The sequence below is a fragment of the Sciurus carolinensis genome, chromosome 3 (assembly GCF_902686445.1).
Source record: "Sciurus carolinensis chromosome 3, mSciCar1.2, whole genome shotgun sequence".
NCBI classification, from domain to species: Eukaryota; Metazoa; Chordata; class Mammalia; order Rodentia; family Sciuridae; genus Sciurus; species Sciurus carolinensis.
In genome coordinates this window covers 576,855-583,036 of record NC_062215.1, presented here as the reverse complement: position 1 = coordinate 583,036, position 6,182 = coordinate 576,855, and positions in this window count along the sequence as shown.

Genomic DNA, 6,182 nt, shown 5'->3' with positions numbered 1-6,182 from the left:
CTGAGATGCCCCGGATGAAGGGAAGGCCTTGCTGGGCTGGGCCGGTTCTGTGGTTTGCTTCTGCCAGAGACGATGCCTGTGTCCACCAGCTTCCAGTGGGAGGAGGGTCCACGCTCAGTGTGGCTGTCTGATGTTGGCAGGGTGTCCCCAGGCTGGCCATGCAGAGCACCTCTAGGCCTGTTCTTCATCCCTACACCTTCCTGGGGCGAGAGGGCAGGCAGGACCCTGGTGGGCAACCTCTGCTTGGCGCCTCCCTAGCTTGTGATAGCCACAGTGCTCCCCACATGCCCTCCAGCATCCCCAGCCCCACTCCAGCACTGCCCCCAAGCGGGAGGGCGGACAGCCCTGCTAGATCTGTGGCAGCGGGCTGAAAGTTTTCTGGGCAGCCTGCCTTGGTCAGGAATCCAGCCCCACCAGGTGGGCCAGCACCAGAGTGAGAGGTGGCCACCAACTGCACAGGGGCTGGGGGAGTGGAGAGGAGTGAAGTGCAGGACCAAGGGCCAGGCCCCACAGGAGGTGAGGAAGGGTGGCCAGGCGTGCCTCCTAAGTGCTCTGTGGCCTCCACATAGCCCACGGGACATCAGGCCTCCGCCTCCACTCTCCCACATCTCCAGCTGCCCCCACAGAGCCTCCTGCCCAGACGTGGCATGTTGATCCTGAGCACAGTGATCAAGAACCTTGCTGCTGTGGTGCCCTGTCCCCATGAAGAATGGTGGCATCGTCAGTGCTCAGGGACACTGACTGGACACTGCCTGGAGTGCCGGCGGCTGCAGGGCTGGGGCTGGCCTGAGGAGCAGACTCAGGAGATGGAAGGACAGGCACCCCATGAGCACTAGGAGGCTGCGTGGGGCCCGGGTCAGCACCTGAGTCCAGGTGCACAGGCCGCTCTGTGGAACAGCCTGCTTTCACGGCTAAACTCCAGGCTGTCCTGTTCCGGATGTGGGTGGTGGTTTCCAAGATTTGAGGGAGACCAGCTTTAGCCATAGAGCTTCAGATAGGTGCTAGCGGATGAGTTGCAGGTGCACCTGAAAGTTCGGGGTGACCAGCAGTGAGCTGCTAGTGACTGCACAAGGTCATCTTGGCTCTGAGGTGTGTTTGGAGAACACCAATTGGGCCTGGAAGACTGGCATTCTCCTGATCCCAGGAGGGCCTGCCTGCCCCACAGCATGTCTCCCGGTCCCAGAGATCTCCAAGGAGAGCTGTGTGGAGAGCCCACCCACACCCTTTATTAGACAGGGCCTGGCTGAGTGGCTGAGACTGACCTTGAACTTGGGATCAGACTAGGTCTCAGAATCACATTCACTTTTTTTTTTTTTTTTTTTTGCGGTGCTGGGGATTGAACCCAGGGCCTTGTGCTTGCGAGGCAGGCACTCTACCAACTGAGCTATCTCCCCAGCCCCACATTCACTTTTAAATCCAGTAAATATCAATAAAATTAAGCACTTTCTAGGCAGACTATTTTTTTTACTTGTTGATGAGTCTTTTATTATTTAATTTTTTTATTTATATGTGGTGCTGAGATTTGAACCCAGTACTTCACACATGCTAGGCAAGCCTTCCACCACTAAGCCACAACTCCAGCCCAAAGGCAGACTCTTTTGAAAACAAGCATCGTAAGATTTGTTTCTGAAGCTTTCATTTGTTGAAAATAAAATCCAATCACCAATATATGTATTATTCATCTATAACACTCTTGTTCCTGAAATCAGGTGATAACCAAACATTTTACCAATTTTCAACCTGTTTTTTGTTTTTTGTTTTTGTTTTTTTTTTTTTGAGACAGACCCTAAATTGCTTGTCTCCTACTTCCACCTCCCAAGCAGCCGGTGTGTTCCACTGCGCCAGGCTCTCACCCCTTTCATTTTTTTAAAAAAAGACAGAGTCTGCTGTGTGGCTGTACATCACACATTCAGCTGGCTGCCAGTGTTGGGCACTGAAGTCAGGGGTAGATTTTCTGTATGTTGTGTGTGTGTGTGGTTGGTGCTTAAGGGCCAACCTGGGTCGAACCCAGGGCCATGCATATAATATGCAAGTAAGTAGTGAGCTACACCCCCACCCCAGGTTCTATTTTTGAACAATGCGGTTGTAAGCGCCTTATACATTTGTAGGGCTTCATATACTTATAAATTCCTAGGCCTGGAATTGCTGGGTCAAAAGACATGTACACTTTAGATTTTGCTAGATTACTGTTATCTCATTGGGGCCACTCAAAACACTTTCCACAGAATGCCTGCAGGAAAGCACAAAGGTGTGTGTGGTCGGCCCAGCCCCAGTTGTCTTGGGAGATGGTCCTGCACCCCATGCCCAGGCCACTGTGTGACAAAACTGGTCTATTTACCCACTGGTCGGGACATCCCGTGCGTCAGATTTTCATTACTGTACCAAATACCTGAGGCGATCAACTTATAAAAAAGCCTTACTTTGGCTTGCATTGTAGAGGTTCCAGTCCTGCCCCGAGGCACCGCATAAGCCTGGAAATGCCATGCTGTACAAAGCTGCTCACCCTGTGGCCAGAGAGCAAGAAAGACAGGAAGAGGAGGAGCCTGGGTTCCACAATCCCCTGAGGACACACCCCCCAGACCCCAAAGTCTCACACCAAGCCCCACCTCCTAAGGGCCCCAGGACCTCCCAGTAGCAAGCCTTCAACAGGGGGCCTTGGGGGCCCTTAAGACCCAACCCTAACACCCAGGGCACTTGGGCTGGTCGTTCAGAAGAGCTGTCCTGCACAGTCTTGTAGAGCCACTGCTTTTCTCTCAGTAAATACTAGGATGGAATGGCTGATTGTGCAGTGGGTGGGTGCACGATATTATGTAAGAAAGCACTCAACTGCCGGGCGCAGTGCAAGGCCTGTCGTCCCAGCGGCTGGGGAAGCTGAGGCAGGAGAATGGCAAGTTTGAAACCAGCCTCAGCAACTTAGTGAGACCCTGTCTCAAAATAAGAAATGAAAAGGGTTGGGAACGTGGCTAAGTGGTGAAGCGCCCCAAGGTTAAATCCCTGGTACCAAAAGAAAAAAAAAAAGAAACCAGTCCTGGGCCTCACAGCACCACGCCATTTCTATCCCCAGCAACCACGCGTTGGTACCACCCGTCCAGCCACTGCAGTGGGCACTGACCACTTTACGGGGCAATCTGCATTTACTATCAGCTTATAGGTCTAGCTTGTATTTCCCTCATGACTCATGACGCGACATTGTCTCCGGTGTACGCTGGACATTGGGGTATCGTCTCTTGAAGTAATTGTGCAAATTTCCCTGTATTTGAAAAACTGGCTTGTCTTTTCATTATGGAGTTATAGCTGTTCTTTTAATTCAATTAATTAATTTTTTATTATTATTTTATTTTTTAATTAAAATATTTTTTTTACTGATACATTTTGATTCATTGTACACAAATGGGTTACAACTTTTCATTTCTATGGTTGTACACAATGTAGGTTCACACCATTCATGTAATCACACACATATATAGGGTAATACTGTCTGTTTCATTCTACTGTTTTTCTATCCCCACCCCCTCCCACCCCTTTTTCCTCTACACCATCCAAAGTTCCTTAATTCTTCTCTTCCCCCCATCACCCCTCCTCATTATATATCGTCATGCACTTATCAGAGAAAAATTTGGCCTTTGGTTTTTTGGGCTTGACCTATTTCACTTAACATGATATTTTCCAACTTCATCCATTTACCAGCAAATGCCATAATTTTATTCTTCTTTATGACTGAGTAATAGTCCATTGTGTATATATACCACAGTTTCTTTATCCATTCATCAACTGAAGAGCATCTAGGTTGGTTCCACAATCTAGCTATTCTGAATTGAGCTGCTATGAACATTGATGTGGCTGCATCATTGTAGTATGCTGATTTTAAGTCCTTTGGGTTAATTAATTAATTATGGTACTGAGTATGGAACCTCAGAGTGCTCTACTTCTGAGCTACATCCCCAGAAAGGGTCACAATAAGTTGCTGAGGCTGGCCTCTAACTTGTGATCCTCCTGTCTCAGCCTCCCGTCTCTGCACTTATAGCCATGTGCCACTGACTTGGCTAAGAGTGTAACTTCCTTCATACCTCCATCATAGCTGTCCCTTCATGGTTGTCCCCTTCAGGCCTGGCCTGGTTCTGATGTCTCATCCCCCTGAACTTCTCACCCATCTCTTCTGGGCTCCCTCATTTCTCTTCAGGCAAGCTGCTCTTTGTGCACTGTGGGTGGTCCTTGGCCAGGCTCTGCTCTCTCCTGCACCTGCTCCAGAACACAGCGGGCACACTGCTCCCATATGAACAGAGGAGCCTGGTGTGTCTTCTGCACCCCCTCCAGTTCCTTGGTGGCAGATGGCTGCTGCCTGCCTGAGCATGCTCTGGTGCAGGCCATGCATGCTCCTTACATGCAACACGGCCACACACCCTGGTCAGTGGCCTGTCCATTCTCAGCTCTGCGTGGCATACAGTGGACACTCACCAAACACTTGAAAGGTTGGAAGGCCAGGCAATTCCCATTTCCTATCTGGAGTCCTTTCTGACCATCCCAGTTCCACCAACCAGCTCTTCCTCCTCCAGGCAGTCTGGTCCTTGCTGCTTCTACTTGCTAGGGTCTGGCATTGCCCGGGCTATAGCACCCTGGGTCCCATCCCCAGTGCTGCACAACAGCAACCGCAGCCAGGCCACTGGAAAGTGGGGGCCCAGGACGCCAGCCACCACCAGGATGCCAGCAGCCACTGAGCCTTCTCTGCCTGCTCCTGCACTCTTGCCTTTGCCAGTTCGTCATTTCTTTATTTATCTTAGCACCACAGGCCAAAAACAGGAAAAATCCCCCAAATAAGTGAATGCACATTCAGTGAAGCTATTCTCATGGTCTAGCAAGTCCAGCTTACTTATGGCTCAGAAGATGGAATCCTTAGGAATTTGTACTCTAACTACAGGAGCATATGTGGCAAACAAAACATGCAAATGTCACACTCAGAGGGACACATTAATCTCCATTCCCTCCAACACGAGTGGACTCAGAACGGGTAGCACGCACAGAATGACCCTGTGACTTCACGGGGGCCTCTGTCGAGCAGTTCTCCCAGAGTGTCCTGCCCAGCTACCCAGCTCCTCAGCCTTCCTCACGCTGCACTCCTCTAGTACTAAAATGAATTCTGTTCCTCCAGCTGTTCTCTGCCATCTAACAACCTCCTGCAGGGCAGGGGCCGCCGGGCGCCCACAGTACCTCCCACGCCGCCCGGCAGCCCACCCGAGGTAGGCGCAGCTTAAGCTTGGTAGGCACTGCCCTGGCTTCCCGCTCAAGAATCCCGGTTAGTAGCTCTCTGGTCCCGACCTAGGGCACCTCCACAGTGGTCAGCCAGGGGCAGGGGTGGCTAGTCCTCTGGTTGGCAAGGGGGTGGGGGTGGCCAGCGTCTAGGCCCCTCCGCCCGTGTGGTCAGTGTCGGGGGCCCAGTTGCAGACTGGCCAGTGTCCGGGGTCCCCTGGCAGGGGTTGGGGTGGTGTGTTCATGGTCCACTCCCCAGGGGTAGCCAGTGTCCGGGGCACAGTCCCAGGGTGTGGTCAGTGTTCGGGGGACCACTTGCAGAGGGGAGTGGCCAGTGCCGGGGCCGCCACGTGGCTGGCTCGCGGTTGAGGCGTTTCGAAGCATCGAGATGCCTGTGGCTTTTGTTTTGACAGAGGGCTTTCATGGGTCAGCCGGAGCCCAGCCGGCGGACGGCCTCCGACGCGGGGGACCCTAACCGCCTGGCCGTGGTGAGCACGTCGTGCCCGTGGGCGTTGGCGGGGCGCAGCTGACCCGGCAGCTCGGGTCCGCGCCCAAGTCGCGCGGGCCGCGGACCGCGTGGGCCGGCAGGCTCCGCCTCCAACGCCGCCAGGAAAGGCCCGGGCCCGGGCCGCGGCAAAGTGGACGGTGGGGAGGCGCCCACGCCCGCCGTGACCTTGGCCCCCGCCGCCCGCGGCCCGCCGCCCGCCTGCCCGATCCCGCGCGGATTCCACGCTCCGCCCCGGGTTTTCCCCGCCGCCGCGGCCCGGCCTGCGTCGTACGTCTTGCGTCATTGCAGGGCGTGCGGGCGCTCGGCGCGGCGGGGGCTACTATTGGCCGACCACGGTAGCCCCACTGCCGTGCCCCGTGCTCATTGGTCGGCGCGGCCGTCCGTCGCGGGCGGCGGTGCGCGGCCGTGCGAGCTCCCGCCCTCGCCGCTC